Below are 26673 nucleotides of genomic sequence, written 5' to 3' on the forward strand. Positions count from 1 at the left end.
CAGAATAAAAGACATCCAGTTTAAATTCCCAATAATCTTCAGCCTGCATTTTAGGGTTAGAGTAGACACACGTGTACGGAGTGTTTCTGAAATATAAAACTTCAGCTCATTCTTTAAATGATTTATTCTGAAAGAAAACCCTTTGAAAGGTATTCACTTATTTACAGATAACTTTAATTATTTGGATGCTCTTGACAGATTCAACGTTTCAGGACCAGTTTCATGTGACCATATTTGAACATATTTTACAAGAACATAAATGCATTAAGCAATACCTCACAAATGTGTTTTATACGTCAAAACTTTCAATGCTCTTCTGGTTTTCCATTAATTCCTGGTCATTTTTCCCCACAACATTTCCTCCAGCTGAGATCTGACGAGCTGATTTTAAGTCTGAATCAAGGTCCAGTCGGGTCCCGGTCCCGGTCCTGGTCCTGCACAGGATGTGGAATAGGGGACTCTTCACAGGAAGACAGCATGAAGGGTGGGGGTGAGTGGCGTTAGCAGTGGGGGGTCGCCGGTTGAGGGTGACATCATTTCCGAAACTTTCCCACAGCCTGCACACAAAGAAGGCATCAAAAGGTAAAGAGGACGGGAAAGAATAGAAAGTGAACCCAGTGTGTCAAAGAGGAGGCAGCTCTGCGTGTCTGGGGGGGTCATCTTCCCCCTCCTCAGCGGCTCCCATCGTCAGGGCTGAGAAAAGGTCCTGGTGGCAGCAATGTCTCTGCTGAGTCACCTTCCCTCTGGACCCTTGCAAGGACTTCCTGCTGCGCTCCAGCAGCCCGCCATGATTCTGCTGAGTCACCTTCCCTCTGGACCCTTGCAAGGACTTCCTGCTGCGCTCCAGCAGCCCGCCATGATTCTGCTGAGTCACCTTCCCTCTGGACCCTTGCAAGGACTTCCTGCTGCGCTCCAGCAGCCCGCCATGATTCTGCTGAGTCACCTTCCCTCTGGACCCTTGCAAGGACTTCCTGCTGCGCTCCAGCAGCCCGCCATGATGCTGCTGAGTCACCTTCCCTCTGGACCCTTGCAAGGACTTCCTGCTGCGCTCCAGCAGCCCGCCATGATTCTGCTGAGTCACCTTCCCTCTGGACCCTTGCAAGGACTTCCTGCGCGCTCCAGCAGCCCGCCATGATGCTGCTGAGTCACCTTCCCTCTGGACCCTTGCAAGGACTTCCTGCTGCGCTCCAGCAGCCCGCCATGATTCTGCTGAGTCACCTTCCCTCTGGACCCTTGCAAGGACTTCCTGCTGCGCTCCAGCAGCCCGCCATGATTCTGCTGAGTCACCTTCCCTCTGGACCCTTGCAAGGACTTCCTGCTGCGCTCCAGCAGCCCGCCATGATTCTGCTGAGTCACCTTCCCTCTGGACCCTTGCAAGGACTTCCTGCTGCGCTCCAGCAGCCCGCCATGATTCTGCTGAGTCACCTTCCCTCTGGACCCTTGCAAGGACTTCCTGCTGCGCTCCAGCAGCCCGCCATGATTCTGCTGAGTCACCTTCCCTCTGGACCCTTGCAAGGACTTCCTGCTGCGCTCCAGCAGCCCGCCATGATTCTGCTGAGTCACCTTCCCTCTGGACCCTTGCAAGGACTTCCTGCTGCGCTCCAGCAGCCCGCCATGATGCTGCTGAGTCACCTTCCCTCTGGACCCTTGCAAGGACTTCCTGCTGCGCTCCAGCAGCCCGCCATGATTCTGCTGAGTCACCTTCCCTCTGGACCCTTGCAAGGACTTCCTGCTGCGCTCCAGCAGCCCGCCATGATGCTGCTGAGCTTTTTAGAAATGTCAACAGCTGCAGCTGGGTGGCATCACATTCCTGGCATTGCTCATCTGGGTTAGGGTTGGGTTAGTTCTAACCCAAAGTTCACTGAGGAATGACTCGCTGACAGAGTTCCCATCAGCCTCAGCACACTTTGAGTTTCCTTAACGCTCATGCCACGCCGCTCCCACCAATTTACGTTCCTAATTGTTGAATAGTTTGATCATTTGAGCTTGTGAATATTTGGGCTTATTTTCTTATGGGCTCACAACTGAAACATTTTCATCTTATAAAGCCTCCCAATTCTTTCTCAGTGCATCATGGGAAAAAAAAGATGGTGAAATCTCTATTTTCTGGGACCTTAAAATCCACAAACAAATCTCCTCGAGCTTTTCAGACGCGTGGAGCAAAATAAAGCCGTCGTCTTGCCTGCTGACAACTTTCAGTCGCAGCTTCACCCGTCTTCAGAGTGATATGTCCACAGCTGACTGTCCCAGGAAACTGTTCAAAGTCACGTTCCCAGCTGTGTCCCTCCTGCCCCTTGGAGACAGCGTCCCATACGCAAGAGGGTCTAAGCCCCCTTGTCTGGGTTGATGGTCCTGATATAATGAAGGGGGGACCCTGAACCTTTACATTGCTAAATTTGCAACATCTCCCAAGCTGACTCTCTTCCCTGTTGGACTGATCAAAGACCTTCCACATCTCCTCAGAAGATGTGGCCCCAGCATCCCCAGCTGCGGTTCCCCACTCTTGTGCTCATCTTACCAGCCGATTGACAGGCCACTTTTGCCTGGTCTTTCAGAAAAGATCAATCAGTTGCATCACACTAGGACAGGAAAGAGCAACAAGTGCCAGGTTCCTGAATCGTGTTCTGGGGTCAGGAGTTCTAGGGTGGCCTGGCTGAACAGTTGAGGAACATAACGAGTTCCACGAGAGGTAGATGGAGGGGCATGAGAAACTGGGAGCTGCTGTCAAGGTCAGCAAAGTTGGTAGACATAGCAGCCACTGCTACATGTTGCTATGGTCCACCAAGCAAGTTACGTTTAGGGTTAGGGTTTAGGGGTTTAGGTTTAGGGGTTTAGGGTTAGGGGGTTAGGGGTTAGGGTTAGGGGGGTTAGGGGTTTATGGTTAGGGTTTAGGTTAGGGTTTATGGTTAGGGGTTACGTTTAGGGTTAGGGTTTAGGGGTTTAGGTTTAGGGGTTTAGGGGTTAGGGGGTTAGGGGTTAGGGGTTTAGGGTTTAGGGTTAGGGGTTAGGGTTTAGGGTTTAGGGTTTAGGGTTTAGGGTTAGGGTTTAGGGGTTTAGGGTTTAGGGTTAGGGGTTAGGGTTTAGGGTTTAGGGTTAGGGTTTAGGGGTTTAGGTTTAGGGGTTTAGGGTTAGGGGTTACGTTTAGGGTTAGGGGTTAGGGGTTTAGGGTTTAGGGTTTATGGTTAGGGGTTTAGGGATCATTCATGTCTCTTGTCACTCAGAGGACAGATACTCATGTCCACCTCTGTGCTCGTCCTCCAGGCTCTTTGGATTTGTAGCCAGGAAAGATCAGAGCGAGACGGAAAACATGTGCCATCTGTTCGCCGAACACGACCCTGAGCAGCCGGCCAGCGCTATCGTCAACTTTGTATCCAAAGTTATGATTGGCTCCCATAAAAAGTGAAGAGAGAACATGAACGTACACGCATACAAATTCTCATGCTAACTGCGCCGTAGGGTATGACCACCAGAGGGCAACAGAACTTTTGAATTGTGTAAGTGTTCAAATTATTTTTTGTCCAGAAAATCTGATAACACAGGCACATCTGGACTTTCCCTCACGTTGACCTTTGACATTTTCTAAATATGACTGGCTTTTGAACATAAAAAAAAAAAAAAATTGAGTTTCATTTCTATCTCGACACGACGGTGTGGTTAAACGGCATGTAGTTGAAATTTACTGTGTTTATAGTATTTATCTGTTTTTATACATTTGAGTCTATTTCCTTCATATGTTTTTGTATATTAACACAAAATGTATATAAGAATTAGAAGCAGAGGACCTCTTGCAGACCCTTCAACTGGTCCCTGCGTACTTATTTAAGGACTAATATCGATGTCAATATGCTTCTTGTCCACATACAGGATCATGTAAAATTGTTTACCTAAAAATATTAAAACATGTGATCAAGTCTTTTACACATTTTGATGTCTTCAACATTAGTGTATAAAACTAAATGAAAGTATATAAAACATTAGGTAAAAGTAAAATTTTTGAAGAAAACTCCTATAATATTTTTTCTCAGTATCATGTCCAGCAATGAAAGTAAATAGTAATAAACTGAAACGTGTAGGTACCTCAATGACCGATAGATGGCAGTAATCAGCTGACAGTTCATATTGAAGGTAAGTAAAAGTTAATTCTCTCAACGTTGGATGAATATTTCAGAATTCGGTTATAAAGTTTCACAACACTGTACTGAATTAAACAAAGAGCAGAATAAAAGACATCCAGTTTAAATTCCCAATAATCTTCAGCCTGCATTTTAGGGTTAGAGTAGACACACGTGTACCGGAGTGTTTCTGAAATATAAAACTTCAGCTCATTCTTTAAATGATTTATTCTGAAAGAAAACCCTTTGAAAGGTATTCACTTATTTACAGATAACTTTAATTATTTGGATGCTCTTGACAGATTCAACGTTTCAGGACCAGTTTCATGTGACCATATTTGAACATATTTTACAAGAACATAAATGCATTAAGCAATACCTCACAAATGTGTTTTATACGTCAAAACTTTCAATGCTCTTCTGGTTTTCCATTAATTCCTGGTCATTTTTCCCCACAACATTTCCTCCAGCTGAGATCTGACGAGCTGATTTTAAGTCTGAATCAAGGTCCAGTCGGGTCCCGGTCCCGGTCCTGGTCTGCACAGGATGTGGAATAGGGGACTCTTCACAGGAAGACAGCATGAAGGGTGGGGGTGAGTGGCGTTAGCAGTGGGGGGTCGCCGGTTGAGGGTGACATCATTTCCGAAACTTTCCCACAGCCTGCACACAAAGAAGGCATCAAAAGGTAAAGAGGACGGGAAAGAATAGAAAGTGAACCCAGTGTGTCAAAGAGGAGGCAGCTCTGCGTGTCTGGGGGGTCATCTTCCCCCTCCTCAGCGGCTCCCATCGTCAGGGCTGAGAAAAGGTCCTGGTGGCAGCAATGTCTCTGCTGAGTCACCTTCCCTCTGGACCCTTGCAAGGACTTCCTGCTGCGCTCCAGCAGCCCACCATGATTCTGCTGAGAACCTTCCCTCTGGACCCTTGCAAGGACTTCCTGCTGCGCTCCAGCAGCCCGCCATGATTTGCTGAGTACCTTCCCTCTGGACCCTTGCAAGGACTTCCTGCTGCGCTCCAGCAGCCCACCATGATTCTGCTGAGTCACCTTCCCTCTGGACCCTTGCAAGGACTTCCTGCTGCGCTCCAGCAGCCCGCCATGATTCTGCTGAGTCACCTTCCTCTGGACCCTTGCAAGGACTTCCTGCTGCGCTCCAGCAGCCCGCCATGATTCTGCTGAGTCACCTTCCCTCTGGACCCTTGCAAGGACTTCCTGCTGCGCTCCAGCAGCCCGCCATGATCTGCTGAGTCACCTTCCCTCTGGACCCTTGCAAGGACTTCCTGCTGCGCTCCAGCAGCCCGCCATGATTCTGCTGAGTCACCTTCCCTCTGGACCCTTGCAAGGACTTCCTGCTGCGCTCCAGCAGCCCGCCATGATTCTGCTGAGTCACCTTCCCTCTGGACCCTTGCAAGGACTTCCTGCTGCGCTCCAGCAGCCCGCCATGATTCTGCTGAGTCACCTTCCCTCTGGACCCTTGCAAGGACTTCCTGCTGCGCTCCAGCAGCCCGCCATGATTCTGCTGAGTCACCTTCCCTCTGGACCCTTGCAAGGACTTCCTGCTGCGCTCCAGCAGCCCGCCATGATTCTGCTGAGTCACCTTCCCTCTGGACCCTTGCAAGGACTTCCTGCTGCGCTCCAGCAGCCCGCCATGATTCTGCTGAGTCACCTTCCCTCTGGACCCTTGCAAGGACTTCCTGCTGCGCTCCAGCAGCCCGCCATGATTCTGCTGAGTCACCTTCCCTCTGGACCCTTGCAAGGACTTCCTGCTGCGCTCCAGCAGCCCGCCATGATCTCTGCTGAGTCACCTTCCCTCTGGACCCTTGCAAGGACTTCCTGCTGCGCTCCAGCAGCCCGCCATGATGCTGCTGAGTCACCTTCCCTCTGGACCCTTGCAAGGACTTCCTGCTGCGCTCCAGCAGCCCGCCATGATTTCTGCTGAGTCAACTTCCCTCTGGACCCTTGCAAGGACTTCCTGCTGCGCTCCAGCAGCCCGCCATGATTCTGCTGAGTCACCTTCCCTCTGGACCCTTGCAAGGACTTCCTGCTGCGCTCCAGCAGCCCGCCATGATTTGCTGAGTCACCTTCCCTCTGGACCCTTGCAAGGACTTCCTGCTGCGCTCCAGCAGCCCGCCATGATTCTGCTGAGTCACCTTCCCTCTGGACCCTTGCAAGGACTTCCTTGCGCTCCAGCAGCCCGCCATGATTCTGCTGAGTCACCTTCCCTCTGGACCCTTGCAAGGACTTCCTGCTGCGCTCCAGCAGCCCGCCATGATTCTGCTGAGTCACCTTCCCTCTGGACCCTTGCAAGGACTTCTGTGCGCTCCAGCAGCCCGCCATGATTCTGCTGAGTCAACTTCCCTCTGGACCCTGCAAGGACTTCCTCTGCGCTCCAGCAGCCCGCCATGATTCTGCTGAGTCACCTTCCCTCTGGACCCTTGCAAGGACTTCCTGCTGCGCTCCAGCAGCCCGCCATGATTCTGCTGAGTCACCTTCCCTCTGGACCTTGCAAGGACTTCCTGCTGCGCTCCAGCAGCCCGCCATGATTCTGCTGAGTCACCTTCCTCTGGACCCTTGCAAGGACTTCCTGCTGCGCTCCAGCAGCCCGCCTGATTCTGCTGAGTCACCTTCCCTCTGGACCCTTGCAAGGACTTCTGCTGCGCCCAGCAGCCGCCATGATTCTGCTGAGTCACCTTCCTCGGACCCTTGCAAGGACTTCTGCTGCGCTCCAGCAGCCGCCATGATGCTGCTGAGTCCCTTCCCTCTGGACCTTGCAAGGACTTCCTGCTGCGCTCCAGCAGCCCGCCATGATTCTGCTGAGTCACCTTCCCTCTGGACCCCTTGCAAGGACTTCCTGCTGCGCTCCAGCAGCCCGCCATGATTCTGCTGAGTCACCTTCCCTCTGGACCCTTGCAAGGACTTCCTGCTGCGCTCCAGCAGCCAGCCATGATTCTGCTGAGTCACCTTCCCTCTGGACCCTTGCAAGGACTTCCTGCTGCGTCCAGCAGCCCGCCATGATGCTGCTGAGCTTTTTAGAAATGTCAACAGCTGCAGCTGGGTGGCATCACATTCCTGGCATTGCTCAGTCTGGGTTAGGGTTGGGTTAGTTCTAACCCAAAGTTCACTGAGGAATGACTCGCTGACAGAGTTCCCATCAGCCTCAGCACACTTTGAGTTTCCTTAACGCTCATGCCACGCCGCTCCCACCAATTTACGTTCCTAATTGTTGAATAGTTTGATCATTTGAGCTTGTGAATAATTGGGCTTATTTTCTTATGGGCTCACAACTGAAACATTTTCATCTTATAAAGCCTCCCAATTCTTTCTCAGTGCATCATGGGAAAAAAAAAGATGGTGAAATCTCTATTTTCTGGGACCTTAAAATCCACAAACAAATCTCCTCGAGCTTTTCAGACGCGTGGAGCAAAATAAAGCCGTCGTCTTGCCTGCTGACAACTTTCAGTCGCAGCTTCACCCGTCTTCAGAGTGATATGTCCAACAGCTGACTGTCCCAGGAAACTGTTCAAAGTCACGTTCCCAGCTGTGTCCCTCCTGCCCCTTGGAGACAGTGTCCCATACGCAAGAGGGTCTAAGCCCCTTGTCTGGGTTGATGGTCCTGATATAATGAAGGGGGGACCCTGAACCTTTACATTGCTAAATTTGCAACATCTCCCAAGCTGACTCTCTTCCCTGTTTGGACTGATCAAAGACCTTCCACATCTCCTCAGAAGATGTGGCCCCAGCATCCCCAGCTGCGGTTCCCCACTCTTGTGCTCATCTTACCAGCCGATTGACAGGCCACTTTTGCCCGGTCTTTCAGAAAAGATCAATCAGTTGCATCACACTAGGACAGGAAAGAGCAACAAGTGCCAGGTTCCTGAATCGTGTTCTGGGGTCAGGAGTTCTAGGGTGCCTGGCTGAACAGTTTGAGGAACATACGAGTTCCACGAGAGGTAGATGGAGGGGCATGAGAAACTGGGAGCTGCTGTCAAGGTCAGCAAAGTTGGTAGACATAGCAGCCACTGCCTACATGTTGCTATGGTCCACCAAGCAAGATCCCTTGTGGATCCACTGGGTCCATGGTTGGCCAGATCATACTGTAAGGAATTCAGAGAAGAAAGACCCACAAGCAGGAAAGGCAAATCAAATCAATCTTTATTTGTAAAGCATCTTTTACAATCAAAATGGTCTCTAGACCCTCTCCAGAATCCCAGGGCCATGACCCCAGACAAGCAACAGTGGCAGAAAAAACTCCCCTTTAACAGGAAGAAACCTGGAGCAGGACCAGGCTCATGTAGGGGGACCCTCCTGCTGATGGGGGGGGGGGGGGGGGGGGGGGTTTGGGGGTGGGTAGAGAGGGGTTGAGGAGAGAGGAGATGAGGCGAGGAGAGGAAAGGGAACAAGGGGAGGAGAGGAGAGGAGAGGAGAAGGAGAGAGAGAAGGAGAGATGAGTGGAGAGGGCGAGGAGAGGGAGAGGAGAGGAGGAGGAGAGGAGAGGGGAGAGGAGAGGAGAGGAGCGAGGAGAGGAGAGGAGAGGAGAGGATGAGGAGGGAGGGGGAGATGGAGAGAGGGGAGGATGAGGGGAGGAGAGGGAGAAGAGGAGGAGGAGGAGAGGAGAGGAGAGAGGAGGAGGAGAGATGAGGAGAGGAGGAGAGGAGAGGAGAGGAGAGGACCGAAGGAGCGGAGGAGGAGGAGATGAGGCGGAGGCGAGAGGAAGGAAAGGGAAAGGGAAGGAGAGGAGAGGAGGAGGAGGAGAGAGGAGAGGAGGAGGAGAGATGAGGGGTGGAGGAGAGGAGAGGGAGAGGAGGGGAAAGGGAGGAAAGGGAAAAGGGGGAGCCTTCCTGAGGAGGAGGGGAGGGGCGGGGAGGGGAGGAGAGGAGGAGGGAGGAGGGGGAGAGGGAGGACGAGGGGGGGGGGGGAGGGAGAAGAGAGGAGGAGGAGAGGAGAGAGAAGAGAGGCGACGGAGGAAGGAGAAGGAGGGGGGGAAAAGAGGAGAGAAAAAGGAGAAGGACGAAGGCGAGGAGGAGGGAGGACGGAGAAGAGAGAGGAGGAGAGGGGAGGAGGGGACGGGGAGGAGGGGCGAAGAGAGGAGGGAGGAAGGAGGGGAGGTGAAGGTGAGGAGGAGGGAGAGCGGCGAGGAGGAGGGGAGGAGAGGAGGCGGAGAGGGGAGGAGAGGAGAGGAGCGAGGAGGGAATGGAGAATGAGAGGCGAAGACAGAAGGGGAAGAGGGAGAGAACCGGAGGAGGAGGAGAGGAGGGGAGGGGCGGAGGGGCGAGGAGGAGGGGAGGGGGCGAGAGGAGGAGGAGGAGGAGGAAGGGGAGGAGAGGAGAGGGGGAGGAGGAGGGGGGGAGAGAGGACGGAGGGGAGGAGGAGAGGGCAGAAGGGGAGGGAGAGGCGCGGATGGCGAGGGAGGAGGGGAGCTGCAGGAGAGGGGAGGGAGAGGGAGAAGAAGGCGAAGGCGGAGGGGAGAGAGGAGAGGAGAAAGAGGCGAATGAGGAGATGGGGAAGGAGGGGAAGAGGAGAGGAAAGTTAGACGGACGAAGGAGCGGCGGAGGAGAGAGGGAGGGGAGGAGATGAGGAGAGGGGAGAGGAGGGAGAAGGGAGGAGGTAGGAGAGAAGAGGGAGAGCGAAGCGAGAGAGGGAAAGGAGAGGAGAAGGGAGGGAGAAGAGGAAGGGGAGAAAAAAGGAAGAAGGAGAGGAGGAGGGGGAGGAATAGAGACAGAGGAGCGAGAGATAAGGAGGAGAGAGAAGAGGAGAGATGGGCAGGAAGAGATAGACAGAGAAAGAAAGGGCCATTGGAGGAGGGAGAGAAGGGGAGAGGAGAGGAGGGGAGGAAGGGACGGAGAGGAGAGGGGAGGGGAGGAGGGGGGGGGCAGGAAGGAGGGGGCGAAGAGGGAGGGTGAGGACGGAGAAGAGAGGAGGGGGAGGCGGACGGTGAGGAGGGGAAGAGGAAGAGAGGGGAGGAGGAGGAGGAGGAGGGAGAGGAGAGGGAAGAGGAGGAGGGAGAGGAGAAGGAGGAAGGGAAGAAGGGGAAAGAGGAGAGGAAAAGGAGAGGAGAAGGAGGGGAGGAGAGGAGGGGAGAGGAGGGGAGGGGAGGGAGGGGAGAGGAGGAGGAGCGGAGGAGGGGAGGAGAGGGGAGGAGAGGAGGGGGAGGGGCGGAGGGGGGACGAGGAGGAGAGGGGGGAGAGGGAGAAGGAGAGGAGGAGGAGAGAGGAGGAGGTTAGGAGAGAGGAGAAGATGAGAAGGGAAGGAGGGGAAAGAGGAGAGGAAAAGTAGAAGGAGGAAGGAGGAGGAGGAGGGGAGGGAGGAGGGGAGGGAGAGGGGAGGGGAGGAGGAGGGGAGGGAGAGGAAGGAGGGAGAGGAGAGGAGAGGAGAGGGGAGGAGGGGAGAGGAGGAGAGGAGAGGAGGGGAGAGGAGGGCGGAGGAGAGGAGAGAGGAGAGGGGGGGAGGGGAGAGGAGGGGAGGAGAGGAGAAGAGGGGAGAGGAGAGGAGAGGAGGAGAGGAGGGGAGAGGAGAGGAGAGGAGAGGAGGGGAGGGGAGGGGAGGAGGGGAGAGGAGAGGAGAGGAGGAGAGGAGAGCGAGAGGAGAGGAGAGGAGAGGGGAGGGGAGAGGAGGAGAGGAGAGGAGAGGAGAGGGGAGGAGGGGGAGAGGCGAGAGGAGAGGAGAGGAGAGGGAAGAGGAGAGGAGGAGGAGAGAGGAGAGAGAGGAGGGGGAGAGGAGGGGAGGAGAGGAGAGGAGAGGAGAGGGGAGAGGGAGAGGAGGAGAGGAGGGGAGAGGAGAGGAGAGGGAGAGGGAGAGGGAGGATGGAGGAGGGAGAGGAGAAGAGGAGAGGAGAGGAGAGGAGAGGAGAGGAGGAGGGGCACAGAAACACATACAAAAATACACTATATAGGCAGTAAAGCATGAAAATTTAAAGCCTTTAGCAGGTCTTCAGTAACATCCACAACCAGCAAAATCAAGGTGTAACAGAAAAACTCAAGAATGGAGACAAATCCTTCCAAAAATAACTTCCAGAAAAACAGAACTCAAAAATCACAGTTAAACCAAAGGTACTAACTAAGGCTCTGCTGAAACATCAGGTGCATCACCAAAGTGGAGGGCAACCAAAGCAGACAGGAAGTAGGTGGGTGGAGTTCCTGTACATGATCAACAAATGTCAACAAAATCACAAAATAATAAAAACACTAACTTACAGATAACTAACAGAAACATTTAGGTGAGAAAACTTACTGGTTTTGTTTGCTGATTTGGTTCTACAGCTGGTTCTCCATGTTGCTATTTTATTATTTTAACCTGTTCAAAATTAACTTGAATTATTGTCAAGAGTTCAGACAGCTGGAGGTTTGTGTGCTGGGATGTTTTTGATATCCAGAGGAGCTTCTGAGCCTGCTTGTTTTTTGGGGTTTTCTGTGTTACAGATGACCAGGATGCAGCCCTTTAACCACGAGCTAGTTCCTCCGCACCTTCAGGGGGCGCTATTTCACCTATTTCTTGATTCAAGTTTAGACAACTTCAGACAGATGTTCTCAAAATATACAAAACTCTTCAAACCTCAAAATCCAAACCAATCTTTAAATATTAATGTAGGTCAAAACTGAGTTAAATAAATTTAAAATAATGTTTCTATCGTAATTTTCTTGGTAATCTCTTATTTTTAGAAATTAATTTTGCTGAGAATGCAAAGCTAGTTTACGGGTGTCTACGTTAAAATCAGTACCAGTAACCCTAACCCATTCTGCTCGAGCGCACTCCTGTGATTACATGATCGCTACAGTAGGGTTAGGGTTAGGGTTAGGGTTAGGGTTAGGGCTAGGTAGGAGTTAGGGTTAGGGTTAGGGTTAGCGTTAGGGTTGGAGTTAGGGTTAGGGTTAGGGTTAGGGTTAGGGTTAAGGTTAGGGTTAGGGTTGGAGTTAGGGTTAGGGTTAGGAGGGTTAGGGTTAGGTTAGGGTTAGGTAGGAGTTAGGGTTAGGGTTAGGTAGGGTTAGGGTTAGTAGGAGTTAGGGTTAGGTAGGAGTTAGGGTTAGGGTAGTGTTAGGGTTAGGGTAGGGTTAGTGTAGGGTTAGGGTTAGGGTTAGGGTTAGGGTAGGGTTAAGGTTAGGGTTAGGGCTAGGTAGGAGTTAGGGTTAGGGTTAGCATTAGGGTTAGGGTTGGAGTTAGGTTAGGTAGGGTTAGGGTTAGGGTTAGGGTTAGGGTTAGGGTTAGTGTAGGGTTAGGGTTAGGTTAGGGTTAGGGCTAGGTAGGAGTTAGGGTTAGGGTTAGCATTAGGGTGAGGGTTGGAGTTAGGGTTAGTAGGGTTAGGGTTAGGTTAGGGTTAGGGTTAGGGTTAGGGCTATGTAGGAGTTAGGGTTAGGGTTAGGTAGGGTTAGGGTTAGGTAGGAGTTAGGGTTAGGTAGGGTTAGGGTTAGGTAGGAGTTAGGGTTAGGGTTAGGGTTAGGGTAGGTAGGGTTAGGGTAGGTAGGGTTAGGGTTAGGTAGGAGTTAGTGTTAGGTTAGGTAGGAGTTAGTGTTAGGGTTAGGGTAGGGTTAGGGTTAGGGTAGGGTTAGTGTTAGGGTTAGGGTTAGGGTAGGGTTAGTGTTAGGATTAGGTAGGAGTGTGCACGTGACTCACAATTCAAGACAGACAATGAAGAAGCCGTCGTTCAGAGTCGTTGCTGTGGTTATTTAACAGATACTTGATTGACATAACTGACGCCTTTTGGAAACTCACCCATGCTTCCATGGTGTACTTCTCTTTCTCTCTCTCTCTCACCCACACGTGCACGCGCACACGAACGCGCGCGCACACACTTGCACATAGAAAGATTAGAAAGAATAATGGCCTACGTGATCCCAAGCACATACTGAGAAAGCAGAGCCTTTATGACACACACTCACACACACACACACACACACACACACACTCTCTCTCTCTCTCACACACACACACACACACACACACAGACAAAGGCCTGAGTATTTGGATATCAGCGTCAGTCTTAATCAACCTGTCTCTGGGGGGGGGTCAGGGTAATGTCCACACAATGAGCTCCTGCTGGGCCACTGAGCCAACCAGAGGCCAACAGATTAACTTGCATTACATCAGCATCCCCACAATACGCCTAATGAGGGAGGGATTGTGGGTGCGTGCGTGTGCGTGTGCATGTGAGCATGATGACTCTCAGGCCACGGCATCACTAATTAAACGCAGCAGCTTGTTTTTGCTAATTCACATGTGAACGTTTGGGACACACAAATCTCAAGGTTCTTTTCTCAACTTGGGTTAGGGTTAGGGTTAGGTTAGGGTTAGGTTGGGTTAGGGTTGGGTTGGGTTGGGTTAGGGTTAGGATTAGGGTTAGGGTGGGTTAGGGTTAGGGTTGGGTTAGGGGTGGGTTAGGGTTAGGGGGTTAGGGTTGGGTAGGGTTAGGGTTGGGTTGGGTTAGGGTTAGGGTTGGGTTAGCGTTGGGTTAGGGTTAGGGGGTTAGGGTTGGGTTAGGATTAGGGTGGGTTAGCGTTGGGTTAGGGTTAGGGGGTTAGGGTTGGGTTAGGATTAGGGTTGGGTTAGCGTTGGGTTAGGGTTAGGATTACGGTTAGGGTTGGGTTAGGGTTAGCGTTAGGATTAGGGTTGGGTTAGGGTTTAGGGTTAGGTTAGGGTTAGGGTTAGGGGGTTAGGGTTAGGATTAGGGTTGGGTTAGGGTTAGTTTTGGGTTAGGGTTAGCATTAGGATTAGGGTTAGGGTTGGGTTAGGGTTAGGGTTGGGTTAGGTTTAGGATTAGGGTTAGTTTTGGGTTAGGGGTGGGTTAGGGTTAGCGTTAGGATTAGGGTTGGGTTAGGGTTTAGGGTTAGCGTTAGGATTAGGGTTAGGATTAGGGTTGGGTTAGGGTTAGGATTAGGGTTAGCGTTGGGTTAGGGTTAGGGTTGGGTTAGGTTTAGGATTAGGGTTAGTTTTGGGTTAGGGTTAGCGTTAGGGTTAGGGTTGGGTTAGGTGTAGGATTAGGGTTAGTTTTGGGTTAGGGTTAGCGTTAGGGTTAGGGTTAGGTTAGGGTTAGGATTAGGGTTGGGTTAGGGTTAGGGTTAGGGGGTTAGGGTTGGGTTAGGGTAGGGTTGGGTTAGGGTCAGGGTTGGGTTAGGGTTAGCATTGGGTTAGGGTTGGGTTGGGTTAGGTTAGGATTAGGGTTAGGGTTGGGTTAGGGTTAGAATTAGGGTTAGGGTTGGGTTAGGGTTAGGGTTGGGTTAGCGTTGGGTTAGGGTTAGGATTAGGGTTGGGTTAGGGTTGGGTTAGCGTTGGGTTAGGGTTGGGTTAGGGTTAGGATTACGGTTAGGTTAGGGTTAGGGTTACGGTTGCAATATTTGGATCTGGTACTGTGACAGAAGCCGCCACAGGTCCTTGGTCCAGTGGCACAATGACCAGTAAATCAAGATTTTCCCCTCTGGCTCAGTTGCTTTCACCACACCAGACCCATCAGGGTCTGCACCAGAGAACAAGACGCTGGTGTTCTAGGTGGTCAGAAGAACCTCATCAGCTGGTCTGACTTGTGTGGGCATTGGTACATTAAAAGGATTCATCGAGACACGACTTTTACAGATTACAGAAAAGCTTAAAAAGAGTAAAATTGAGCTAATAAACTGAGAAGAATTCACTTAATGTGTTTTCACCTCAGCTCCAACTCAGGAGTAATTTTCCACCCTCTTTCTTTCCCTTTTTATGGTTTGTTCGACTTCCTGCGACTCAGCCCTTCACATCCGGACCACATCCAACTGCAATAAGATGAATGAAGAAAGAAAAACAGCAATAAATAGAAGAGGGGGAGCGATAAAACGAGAAGGGCAGCCAGGAATAGAACAGGGTCCCTGTTCAACGGGTCAGCCTCGCCCTCCTGCAACACCTGAAATGTAACCAGGGTTAGCCTGGACTGATATGAAGACACAAAAAGGTCAAAAACATACGGGTAGTTTGGGTACCTGACAGCTCCCTCTACAGTCTGGGAATGTTACTGTATGAGGACTGTTTGGAATTACGGCCCTAAAGTTCTTCCTGTGCTCACGCTCAGCTGCACTTTGCTGCGTCCATAAAGACAAAAACGTTTGGGCATCGGTAAAGCGATACGTGCTCATTACAAACCAGCCACAATCTGGAAATATACATGACACAAGTCAAACCCCACAAACAAAACCCTACCCCTACCCCTACCCCTACCCCTAACCTAACCCTAACCCTAAACCCTAAACCCTAACCCTACCCCTGACCCTGACCCTAACCCTACCCCTAACCCTGACCCTGACCCTAACCTACCCCTAACCTAACCCTAACCCTAACCCTAACCTAACCCTAACCCTAAACCCTAGCCCTACCCCTAACCTAACCCTAACCTAACCCTAACCCTAAACCCTAACCCTAACCCTAAACCTACCCCTAACCCTGACCCTAACCTACCCCTAACCCTAACCCTAACCTAACCCTAAACCCTAACCCTAACCCTGACCCTACCCCTAACCTAACCCTAACCCTAACCTAACCCTAAAACCTAACCTAACCCTAACCCTAACCCTAACCCTAACCTAACCCAAACCCTAACCCAAACCCTACCCCTAACCCTAACCCTGACCCTAAACCCCAACCCCTAACCCTAACCCTAACCCTCTCCCTAACCCTAACCCCTACACCCCCCTAACCCCAACCCCTACCTTCCCCCCAACCCTAACCCTAACCCTAACCCCAAGGTCAATCCTAACCACATATCTACTTGCCATTCCACCAAAGTCTTCTCTAACTGGGCGATCCAACTCTCTCCCCTATCCTGTCCGGAACTTCTCGAGCCCTGGCTAATAGCTTTTCCCCCCCGGGGGGGCCCTCACCCTCCGCACTCCCCTGCTTTCCCGATCAGTAGGCCAGTGCAAAAAAAGTTTTATCCCAAACCCTGAACCCTAACCCTAACCCAACCCTAACCCTAACCCTACCCCTAACCTAACCCGAACCCTAACCCTAACCTGACCCTAAACCCCAACCCTAACCCTGACCCTAAACCCCAACCCTAACCCTACCTTAACCCTAATCCTAACCCTAACCCTAACCCAACCCCTACCCCTACCCCTAACCCTAAAACCTAACCCTAACCCTGACCCTGACCCTAACCCTAGCCCTAACCCTAACCCAAACCCTACCCCTAACCCTAACCTAACCCTAACCCTAAACCTAAACCTAAACCTAAACCCTAACCCTAACCCTAACCCTAACCCTAACCCTAACCCTAACCCTACCCCTAACCCTAACCCTAACCCCTAACCCCAACCCTACCAGGTTGGTTTTGCTGTCTCTGGCTTTAGATCCACCTCCATCCTTCACCGGCTTTAGGTCCAGTCCCAGATGAACGTCGCAGCAGCTCTAACTGCTACTGCACCTCTGGCCCCACATTTCTACTCGTCTCCCCTCGTCTCTTCAGCCTCCATCCCTTCATACTGGTTCAAACGGTGTAATCATTCACAACCTGGGCCTTGCCATATCTGCCCCCCCCCCCCCCTCTCTCTCCATCCACCTTTCTGCTAACTTATCCCACAGATTTAGTTTGAACTTGGCGTGCTTCCATCCTTCTGGGATCTTTTTGGGTCATTACAGAACGGGGACAAGTTTCATACACTTAGTGTAACTGAGTTACTGGGATCCTTTATGAAGCCACTGGTCCCTCAATCAAGTCTTTGGGGGTAAAAATATCCATGCTGCTTTTATCCAGCTAACTTAATAAGCTTATTAGACTGACTGTTTAGTCCACAGGCAAATGAACCACAGCTGTGAGTGTTCTTATTCACTCACACGTCTTCCCTCTGAGAAAAGAGTGCATTTTCTTCTGATAGGTTCCAGGGTTACAGATCAACGGAACTGGTCCTGGATCAGCTAACTGTCACTTCTCATTTATTAATGAACAGTGTCGAGTGTCGAGACTGAGCCTGGTTGGAGTCACCTTTCACTGGTTCCATCCTCCTCCAGACCCCTCCGGACTTGAATGTGAGTACGATGATGTCATCCAGCCGCAGGGGCGTGTTTGGGGGTGTGGCCAGAGGAGGTGCCTTCTTGGTGTTGGTTTTAGAAACAGCAGGGGCCGGATAACAATGATGACTGAACCCTTGACCTTTCAGCTGTGACCTTCCAACACGGAGTGAGCAGATGGGTGAAACCTCTTTGCCGCAGAAGGGTGGCATCTAGCTTGCTGTTACCGTTAGCATGGGTTAATGACCTGAGGTCACGACCTTGTGGATTATGCAGATTCATAAAACAACAGTTAGAGCACCCATTAACATCTAAACCTTAACAAGCGGAGACGCCCATTTCAGGACACCTTCCAAACTCCTCCTTCACTGATGGGGTTGGTGCAAATTGTCACCTGGGAACTCTCTTGTCCTTCATCCCGTCTAACCTACAGTTTGGGAACAAACCCGGCCTTGTGCAGCTCCAACAATGTCAGTGACACTCTACACTGCCTCATGGCCACTAATTGTTAGCTCACAATGCTTCCTGGTATTGTGCTCAACAATGCCCGTTCTGAATAGAGACTCTAACCTACTTGTATTGTCACTAATTGGTTTCCTGAGAGGAGGCAAAAATAAGGAGAGAAAGGGAAAGAGAAGATGTTGGTAATGGACTGAAGTTTCATTGGAGTCGCCAGTAAATAGAGTTCACAAAGGGCCCTTCTGGGGTCGAGGGCCGCGGGTCGGAGGTGAAGAAGAAGAGGCGCACCTGCACAGGCTGACAATGAGCTCATTCATTCCATGATCTGCTGGAGCCACAAAGACACACACACACACACATGCACACACACACACGCACACAGACACACACGCACACAGACACCCACACACACAGACACACACGCACGCACACACAGACACACACACACACGCACACAGACACCCACACACACAGACACACACACACACACCCACGCACACAGACACCCACACACACAGAAACACACGCACGCACGCACACACACGCACACACAGACACACACACACACGCACACAGACACCCACACACACAGACACACACACACACGCACACAGACACCCACACAGACACACACACACACACGCACACACAGACACCCACACACACACACACACACACACACCCACGCACACAGACACCCACACACACAGACACACAGATACACACGCACACACAGACACACACACACACGCACACAGACACCCACACACACAGACACCACACACACACACACACAGACAGACACAGACACACACACACACACACACACGCACACAGACACCCACACACACAGACACACACCCACGCACACAGACACACACGCACACACACACACGCACACACAGACACACACACACACGCACACAGACACACACACACAGACAGACACAGACACACACACACACACACACACACTCACACACACACACACACTCCAGCATTATACATTGTTTGCGTTGTAAATGTAACAGTGTAAATGAGGCTGCTGCTAACGAGGAATCCGAGCCTGGAGACGCTCCTACAATGTAAAGCCTGCACAGATGCACTCTGGGTAACTGCAGGGTAGTTGTGTGAGTGTCAGTGTGCCAGTGTGCAAACCAAACCCTCTGTTGTGTTGTCCTGGTCTGATGATTCTCAGGGAGCAGAAACACAACAAACTGATTCGCCAGTAGAACCTCTGAGCAAGTGGATCAGGACGTACCGGGACGGCCTCAGGTGGAGACCTGCACAAGATAAATACCGCTTGTAACTGAGGCAGGAGGGAGGAGACAAAGATGGAGACAAAGATCAATGGGGGAGGGGAGAGCAGGGAGAATTTGGGGGGGGGGGGCATGCAGAGGGAAGACAGGGCTTTACCCATGTTGGCCCAAGAGAACTTTACCCTGTCTAAACATAGAGGAGGAGGAAGGAGCACACTGGCAGGGAGGGGAGGACGGCCTAAAAGAACAGACTTGACCACGAGTCATGTTCCACTCACAACTTCCCAGTAATGCCGAGGAACTGTGGCCCGTTCCCTGTGGAAGGGTGCTGAGAATCCGGGTGTTGAAGGGGTGAATGCAGCCTCGGTGGGGAAAGGTGATGGGTGACACCACAGGTCGGGGTTCTGACGCTGTGGGGGGGGGGTCAAACCAGTCTCTGACCTTATGGCCTTTCAGTCAGGCTTCCTGGTTTTTATTAATCATATTATAGTAATCTGACCAGTATTACGGGTGGAGTTTTGTTTGTGTGCGTGTGCGTGCATGTATGTATGTGCGTGTGTGTGCATGTATGTGTGTGCGTGTGTTTGCGTGTATGTCTGTGCGTGTGTGTGTGTGTGTGTGTTTGCGTGTCTGTGTGTGTGTGTGTCTGTGTGGGGTGTCTGTGTGTGTGTGTGTGCATGGGGGGTGCAGGTCTTCTCAACAACTGTTTTGAAGTAAACGCGACAGCAGCAACTGTAAGATGAGAACCCAGATGTCCTTTCCAACAGTCATGTCCTCGAAAGCATGAGACTGGAGCATGTTAAAGGTCTGGGGGGAGGGGAGGGAGGGAGGGGGGGAGGGAGGGGAGGAGAGGGAAGGGAGGGGGAGGGGAGGAGAGGGGAGGAGAGGAGAGGAGGAGGGAGGAGAGGACGAGGAGAGGGAGGGAGGGGAGGAAGGAGGGGAGGAGAGGAGAGGGGGGGGGGGAGGGGAGGAGGGGGGGAGGGAGGGGAGGAGGGAGAGGAGAGGAGGGAGGGGAGGAGGGAGGAGAGGACGAGGAGAGGAGAGGAGAGGAGGGGAGGAGGAGAGGAGAGGGAGGGGGGGAGGGGGGGAGGAGAGGAGAGGAGAGGGAGGGAGGGGGAGGAGGAGGAGGGGAGGAGGGAGGAGGGAGGAGGAGAGGAGGAGGGAGGAGAGGAAGAGGAGAGGAGAGGAGAGGAGGAGGAGAGGAGAGGAGAGGAGAGGGGGGGGAGGAGAGGAGAGGGAGGGAGGGAGGAGAGGAGAGAGGAGGGGAGGAGGAGGAGAGGGAGGGAGGGAGGGAGGAGAGGAGGAGGAGGGAGAGGGAGGGGGAGGAGGAGAGGAGAGGGAGGGGGGGAGGGGAGGAGAGGGAGGGGGGGAGGGGAGGAGAGGAGGAGGAGGGGGGAGGAGGAGGGGAGGGAGGAGAGGAGGGGAGGAGAGGAGAGGGAGGGGGGAGGAGGAGAGGAGGAGAGGAGAGGAGGGGAGGAGAGGAGAGGAGGAGAGGGAGGAGAGGAGGGGGAGGGAGGGGAGGAGAGGGAGGAGAGGGAGGGGGGGAGGGAGGGGGGGAGGGGGGGAGGGGAGGAGGGGAGGAGGGGAGGGAGGGGAGGGAGGGGAGGAGGGGAGGAGAGGGAGGGAGGGGAGGAAGAGGAGAGGGAGGAGGAGGAGGAGGAGGAGAGGAGAGGGAGGGGGGGAGGGGGGGAGGAGGAGAGGAGAGGGAGGGAGGGCGAGGAGAGAGGGGAGGGAGGAGAGGAGGGGAGGAGGAGGGGAGGAGAGGAGAGGAGGGGAGGGAGGAGGAGAGGAGAGGAGAGGAGAGGAGGGGGGAGGAGGAGAGGAGAGGGAGGGAGGGAGGAGAGGAGAGGAGGAGAGGAGAGGGAAGGGAGGGGGAGGAGGGGGAGAGGAGGGGAGGGGAGGAGGGGGGAGGAGAGAGAGGAGGGGAGGAGGGGGAGAGGGAGGGGGGGAGGGGAGGAGGGGAGGAGAGGAGAGGGGGGGGGGAGGAGGAGAGGAGGGGAGGAGAGGAGAGGGAGGGGGAGGAGGAGGAGGAGGGGAGGGAGGGAGGGGGGGAGGGAGGGAGGGGAGGAGGAGAGGAGAGGAGAGGAGAGGGGGGAGGGAGGGAGGGGGAGGAGAGGAGAGGAGAGGAGGAGAGGGAGGGGGGGAGGGGAGGAGGAGAGGAGAGGAGAGGAGAGAGGGAGGGGGAGGGGGGGAGGGAGGGAGGGGAGGAGAGGAGAGGAGAGGAGGAGGAGAGGAGAGGAGAGGGAGGGGGGGGGGGGGAGGGGAGGAGAGGAAACCATGACCAGTGGGGTGCCAGAGGCCTGTCAGGTGATCATGGTTCTGCAGCCTCGGCCTATAGCAGCACAGCTAAGATGTGACCTCATGATTAGACGACCCCCTACGTCTGATAATTAATACTTATTAATAATGACTTTAGGAAGTGCTGTTTCTGTGCTGTGGTGAGCTCTAAAGCCTGACTGAAACATCTCAAGCAGGCTGTTCCTCTGCAGGTGCTCCAGTAACTGAGTCACCACCACCTTCTCTAGAACTTTAGAGATAAAAGGAAGGTTGGATATTGGCCTATAATTTGCTAACACATCGGGATCCAGTGATGGTTTTTTAAGCAACGGCTTAATCACTGCCACCTTGTAGGACCGGGGTCCATAACCTGACACTAAAGAACCATTGATCTGGTCCAGGATAGAACTGCCTATCAATGGTAGAACATCCTTCAACAGGTGTGTTGGGATGGGATCTAAAGGACACGTGGTGGTCTTGGATTTCTGAATTAGCGATGACGCCTCAGAAAAATATATAGGGCTGAAGGAGTTTAAGGGCTCGTTGGAGACCCTGTATGTTCCCACAGTCAGCACATCTGGTGATGGTCCAGTTGTTGGGATGGCCTGGTTAGCTTTCTCTCTGATAGCTAGAACTTTATCAGTGAAGAAGCTCATGAAGTCTTCACCACTCAGGGAAGAAGGGATACGTGGATCTAAAACACTGTGACTCTTGGTTAATTTGGCCACAGTGCTGAAGAGAAACCTGGGGTTGCTCTTATTTTCCTCAATCAAAGAAGAAAAATAAGCTGTTCTAGCCTTGTGGAGGGCCTTTTTGTAAACTAATAGACAGTCTTTCCAGGCTACATGATAGCTATCAAAAGCACGAATCCCCTGATCTTATACACAGTCTGCAACCAAGTTCCGGGTCTCCTCAAGGTGTCCTCCTACTTGTTTTGCACAGAAAACGGTCAAAGCAAGACTCGTGTTCTCACGTCCCATTTTTATTATTCTTTAATGTATCCCATCAAACAGAGGTGCCGGTAACACCTACAGCTGGTGTGTTAGCCTCTGTGGTACCCTCTGTGTTACCCTCTGTGTTAGCCTCTGTGTTAGCCTCTGTGGTACCCTCTGTGTTACCCTCTGTGTTAGCCTCTGTGTTACCTCTGTGTTAGCCTCTGTGTTAGCCTCTGTGGTACCCTCTGTGTTAGCCTCTGTGTTACCTCTGTGGTAGCCTCTGTGTTACCTCTGTGTTAGCCTCTGTGTTACCCTCTGTGGTACCCTCTGAGTTAGCCTCTGTGTACCCTCTGTGGTAGCCTCTGTGTTACCCTCTGTGCTACCCTCTGTGGTACCTCTGAGTTAGCCTCTGTGTACCCTCTGTGGTACCCTCTGAGTTAGCCTCTGTGTTACCTTCTGTGTTACCCTCTGTGTTAGCCTCTGTGGTACCCTCTGTGTTACCCTCTGTGTTACCCTCTGTGTTAGCCTCTGTGTTACCCTCTGTGCTACCCTCTGTGCTACCCTCTGTGTTACCCTCTGTGTTAGCCTCTGTGTTACCTTCTCTGTTACCCTCTGTGTTAGCCTCTGTGTTACCCTCTGTGTACCCTCTGTGTTAGCCTCTGTGTTACCTTCTCTGTTACCCTCTGTGTTAGCCTCTGTGTTACCCTCTGTGCTACCCTCTGTGTTACCCTCTGTGCTACCCTCTGTGTTACCCTCTGTGTTACCCTCTGTGTTACCTTCTCTGTTACCCTCTGTGTTAGCCTCTGTGTTACCCTCTGTGTTAGCCTCTGTGTTAGCCTCTGTGTTAAACAACCCTGTAAAACAATGTATGACCTCTCCTGGCTGAGAAGATGGAAAAGCTACATTTTCAATGGATCCATTTATATTCACCTTAATCCTATTTATTTTCATTCTGTTCATCTTTATTTTATACAGGACCTGTTACAAGGAGCCGTTTGGTAAGAGCCAAGCAGCTTCCAGTTGACCCTTCAGCAGACCTGCAGGGATTAATGTGGCCTGAGTGATGAGCACCTACCCAGATATCTGTTACAGTCCAGAAGCCCAGGACCTGACCCAGGACAAGCAACACTGGCAGGAAAAGGTTCCCATAACAGGAAGAAACCTTGAGCAGGACCAGGCTCATGTGGGGAAGCTACCTTCTGATGCAGAGATGCATAAAGGAGGGAAGGGCAGATAGGGCAGGGTTAGGAAAGGAACCTATATCACGCAATCAGGGAAAACTGGGCCCAAGTTCAAGCCTCCCAGATGACCTTTAATCCCTGATGTAGACACAAAAACACCTGAAGCGGACAGGCATGCGGCACACTCCATGTTTGACATGTGAGCAGAGATGACCTGAGATGCTGCTGCTGGATGCAGGCGCAGTTTGCTGACCTTCCTCCTCTCCCTGTCCAGGGCTGGGATCTGCCCCCAGTGCAGGTGACTCTCACGTTTGATGTTCTGGCCTCAGGACCTCCTGGCGGTTAGTGCCCACCTGCTGCTGAGGTCGATGGTGGGAGCAGCAGAGGCAGATACGGGGTGAAGAGGGTGTGGAGTAATGGTGTGCCGGGCTTCTGTGTGTTTATTTTGTGTGCATTGCTGCATTTTATTAACCTGTTGATGGCGATGGTGCAGGTCCAGCAGCTCGGAGGAGAGAAGGTGTGGGACCGACGTGATGTATGAGATGTTTTCCAGGGACTGTGAGATTCATGTTTTTGGTACAAACATGAAAAGCAGATAACCTCAGTGGTGTCACTGAGCATCTGGCTGATCAGAACACATTGCGATCCCCTCTAACCCTTTGACTACATCGCTCAGGGGGCGGGGCTTCTTAAGATCTTAAGCAAATTGCTGGTATCTGAGCAACTTTTCAGCACATTCAGTCTTGGTTGTCAGCCAGGTTGATGTTGTCAATGACAAGATTTTAGATGTCTTCATAAAGAGCAGCAGTGACGTATGCGTGAAGTCATCACTGTGTAGATTCTAATGCTAACGTGGACGTTTAGCAATACGCTAATCCAACTGTGAATTTCCAATCAATGCACAATGGTTCTGGTGTAGTTGTTGCCCACGACTACTTCTTTAAATTGCCCAACAGGCCCACCAAGATCTCTGTTGGCATTGCACCTTCCGAATCTCTCTATTGTCCCGTAGTTTTGCAGCAGGAGCCCACAAACGACAGGGAACACAATGACAATATCAACAGTATCAACAAGACAGCCAAAACATAAAAGATAAAAGATATTGTAATATGTGAATGTGCAAATAAGTAGTAGTACTACAAGAAAAAGACAAGCGACCTAAGGGATGACTGCCATTAAATATATAAATGACACTGGGGACCAATGAGACCTGAAGTCTTTTAGTCCTTCTCATAGGAGACCTAAAATGAAGGCCTGAGGCCAAAGGCTCAAATTCATTCAGAAGTAAATGATTAAGTTACCCAGAATAGCAGAAACCTTCCTCAAGACCTGTCTTTAGAGGTAGCATGAACATGGGCTCCAAAACGTTGGTTATTATCAAGGCTCACACCAAGATATTTGTAGCATCAGGCACTTTGATAACAAGTGGTGCTGGAAGAGACGTAGACTTCCTAAAATCTAAAGAAGACTAACTAACTGTACCATCAGCAAACCTTACGATGTGACCGTTATTGAATAAAGAGGCGGTGCATCAAGTGGCAACCATGAGGAGACGATAGCACACTGGAAGAAACACCGTTAACTGTCACACAATGTGACCTGCAGGGTGAGAAGGGAGTTATCCAACTAATCAGGTAAAGACCTAGTCTAAGGTCATGGTGGAGTATATCAACCAGCAGAAAGGTTTGGATGGGACTGAATCCTGAGGGGGGTCTATAAAGAGGAGCCTGCCGTCTGCCCCTCAAGACGCCTCGACAAAAAGTGCAATAAATGTGAAAGAGGTGAAGGAGCCACCACCAAACGAAGAGCCAAACAAAGTCCATTCTCACAGCGTCAAACTCTCATGGAACAACGCCGTTGGCTAATGTGTTTCTCAGTTGTGTGATGTGTGACAAAACGGGTCAATCTGGGAACATTTCAGTGCTACTGAGCCAGCACCTGTACTTCAGGGTCAGGGTTCCTGTCACTTCTCACCCTCATACCAGGACACAAACACTTTGATTGAGTAGCGTGACGGATTTGAGCTGGAATCACAGCACCATTCAGGCGCCCATTTTTATTTAGAACCAACGAGGAGCTCGATAGCCAAAGATGTAAAGAAGGGTTGCATCAAAACCACTTCTGAGGCAGAGAGTCAGGCTTTCCAGCCCAGTTTCCTTCAAGATGCTGAGTCAGATTCTTCACTTTATCAGCCTCCTGGAACGGTGGCCTGTTTCTGCTTTGTTGATATTCCAGAGGAGAACAGTGGCCAGAGGTGTAGGAGGAGTGAGAGGAGGGTGAGGGGCATCACAAGTGTGAACTCTTGCTCCTTTGTGACCCGTTAAAATCTCTCAGGGTCAGCGAGGACGAGGGAGGGGAGCCGCTCCTTTCAGCGCTCGGCCAGGACCAGCGCATGCTTGACCCGCTCTCTGGACCCCCGCTGAGCCAGTCGATACGCTGCTCGTCTTCCTCGTATCAGAGCTTTGCACACAGTCCCTGGAACAGAACACTCCAGGCGGACTGTTGCACGCCACGTGTGAACCGACAGGATCCGAATCCTCGGCCCAGGCGGTTTAATGATGTTCATCGGTCGTACGGTCACTGATCAGAAGGCAAAAGATGCTTTTTGCTCTGAGGCCATACGGCATCACGTGATGACAAACACAAGCAATAAAGTCGATGGGTTCTTCCCCTCACAGACAGAAACGGCCTTTAAGCAAACATCTGGCCATAAAAGCTTTTTCATTTGAAACCGGGGATATAATTAGAAACTTGTGGCTTTTAAAAAGACGATAGATATCTATACATTTATGCATGTGTGTGTTGTCCTTCTGCATGCACCACTGGACGTTTGTTCCTCCTCTCTCACTCACATTCTCTTATTCGTTATGTCAAGTGCCTCCCAAATATTTTGTGTCAGGAATAAAGTTCACATGAGGAATTTCACGCGTTGCTGTGTAAAAATACATTAGACTATATGGTCGGGAAATGTGAATCTGACCAGGAAAAGATGTCAGGAAGGAAAACAAGCAGGTGGCCATACGTACAACCGTCAGGCTCTGTGTTTGTCCAAGGGCCTGGACATTCTCAAGTAATACACGTCTTCTCTGGTAGTTCAAATGTGGCTGATTTCTGCTTGTTGATCAAGAGTTGGAAAGGTTAAAAGGTTAAAATCAGAAAATGACACATTGTCATTGTCATGGATCCAAGGTAGTTTTCTCTGTCAACTGGACTGGGTTTCTTCTCTTGAAGATGTTTCTCCTTCTATCCAGAAGGCTTCTTCAGTTCTGAACGCTGGGGACAAAGCTTGAAAATACAGCCCCTGTGGACCACTAGCATGCTAATGATCTGGGTGGTCACCTGAGGGTCGTTGGCAGGGTCGTTGGCGGGGTCGTTGGCAGGGTCATTGGCGGGGTCATTGGCAGGGTCATTGGCGGGGTCGTTGGCGGGGTCATTGGCGGGGTCGTTGGCGGGGTCATTGGCAGGGTCGTTGGCGGGGTCATTGGCCGGGTCATTGGCGGG

General features: G+C 51.8%; 1 long non-coding RNA gene across 2 annotated transcripts; it reads left to right on the forward strand.

Moving 5' to 3' along the window:
• The first annotated feature begins 10928 nt into the window (after positions 1–10928).
• On the forward strand, positions 10929–25432 carry LOC130529236 (uncharacterized). 2 transcript variants are annotated; one of them, XR_008951519.1, is made up of 6 exons: positions 10929–11227; positions 14813–14941; positions 17001–17079; positions 22967–23371; positions 23447–23591; positions 23666–25432. It is a non-coding gene; the product is annotated as an uncharacterized LOC130529236 (long non-coding RNA). The 2 variants fall into 2 exon arrangements; XR_008951518.1 differs by having other exon boundaries at positions 23447–25432.
• The last annotated feature ends 1241 nt before the right edge of the window (positions 25433–26673 follow it).

The sequence above is a fragment of the Takifugu flavidus genome, chromosome 7 (genome assembly GCF_003711565.1).
Source record: "Takifugu flavidus isolate HTHZ2018 chromosome 7, ASM371156v2, whole genome shotgun sequence".
NCBI classification, from domain to species: domain Eukaryota; kingdom Metazoa; phylum Chordata; class Actinopteri; order Tetraodontiformes; family Tetraodontidae; genus Takifugu; species Takifugu flavidus.